Here is a 1,971-nt window from a genome sequence, read left to right as displayed (position 1 = left end):
AACCGCAATCCTCAGGTACGCATGATGCGGAGGGCAAATGGGGACGTGTAAGTACGCGTCCTTTATGTCTACTGACACTATAAAATCTCCACCCTCCAGACTGGGGATTACTGCCCAAAAAGATTCCATTGAATTTGAATCTCTTCAGATAGAAATTGAGAGACCTTAAGTTCAGAATCGGTCTGACTGAGCCATCCGGCTTCGATACCATGAACAGGCTCGAAAAAAAACCTTTTCCTTGTTGTGACGGTGGTACTGTGACAATGACCTGATGTTGACACAGCTTTTGTATGGCTGCGCATACTACCTCCCTTTCCGGGAGAGACGCTGGCAAGGTTGATTTTAAAAAATGTTGAGGGGGCACGTTTTGAAACTCCAGTTTGTAACATTGGGTTATCATGTCTAATACCCAAGGATCCAGGCCCGATCGAATCCAGACCTGACTGAAAAGCCTAAGACGTGCCCCCACTTGAGTGGACTCATGCAGAGGAGCCCCAGCGTCATGTGGAGGATTTTGCAGCAGCCGCGGAGGGCTTTTGCTCCTGGGAACCTGACACCGCAAGTGATCTTTTACCCCTTCCCCTACCTCTAGTAGCAAGAAAGGAGCCCCCTCGACCTCTTTTGTACTTATTGGTCCTAAAGGTCTGCATCTGATAGTGAGGCGTTTTCTTCTGCTGTGAAGGGACATAAGGTAGAAATGATGATTTACCCGCAGTAGCCGTAGATACCAGGTATGCAAGGCCGTCACCAAACAAGACACCACCTTTATACGGCAGAGTCTCCATAGCTTTCTTTGAGTCCGCATCAACATTACATTGATGAATCCACAATGCCCTCCTAGCCGAGACTGCCATGGCATTGGCCTGTGATACCAAAATGCCAATATCCCTTGCAGCGTCTTTCAGATATGCTGCAGCGTCCCTTATGTAACTTAAAGTTACGAGAATGCTATCCCTGTCCAGGGTATCAATTTCAGTGGATAAATTATCCGCCCACTTTTCAATAGCGCTACTCACCAATGCCGACGCCACGGTAGGTCTGAGCAGCGTCCCCGTATAGACATATCGATTTCAATGTGCTTTCCTGTCGACGATCCGCAGGATCCTTCAGGGCTGTCGTGTCCGGACTCGGAAGAGCTACCTTTTTGGACAGACGGGATAAAGACTTGTCCACAGAGGGGGGTTGACTCCCACATTTTCCTGTCCCCTGAGGGAAATAGATAAGTCAGCAGAATTCTCTTGTAAAGCAAAAACTGTCAGGATTTTCCTAAGCCTTTTAAAAAAAGAGTATTCAGTTCATTAGAGGGAGGGAACGTTACCTCAGGTTTCCTACACTTATACATGCAGACCCTCGTATCAGGAACTTCAGGGTCCTCCTTTATTGCCACAATCATGTACTGAATATTCTTAGCCAGTTTAGGATTCAATCTGGCATCATTATAGTCGACACAGGAATCAGTATCCGTGTCGGTATCTGTGTCTAACTCGGTATCTGTGTCTACTAACTGGGCAAATGAACGCGTCTGTGCCCCCCAAGGGGTTTGTAAGCTGTGGTGGGTCACCAGGGTCCGGTGATCCTGTGGTCAGGGCCCTGGATGCTGTCCTCAGGAAGCCATGGCGGGGCCTGCCTGTAGCTCCTACTGTGCAGACAGACAGCAGCAGCTTGCAATCTGCCTGTTGCAGCCTTGATAGAAGCAATTAAAAATTAAAGTATAAAAAGGGGCTGGAGCACAGGAAACATCCAGCTCACTCAAACCACTAATCTAAAATGGTCTTGGAGGAGTATAGAGGGAGAGGAGCGAGCTAAACTTATTTAAAGAAATTTTAAGTGTCAGGATATATTTATCCACCTGTCTATACCCCAGTGTACTGTATGTACTCCAGTGTCCTCTAGAGGATCAAGGTGAAAAAATATTGCGTGCCTTTGATAAAGCAGGTTTTTAGTAAATGAATAAAAGTGCAAATAAAGTGC

The sequence above is a fragment of the Pseudophryne corroboree genome, chromosome 2, assembly GCF_028390025.1.
Source record: "Pseudophryne corroboree isolate aPseCor3 chromosome 2, aPseCor3.hap2, whole genome shotgun sequence".
In the NCBI taxonomy this organism is placed as follows: Eukaryota; Metazoa; Chordata; class Amphibia; order Anura; family Myobatrachidae; genus Pseudophryne; species Pseudophryne corroboree.
This window is presented reverse-complemented; position numbering follows the sequence as displayed.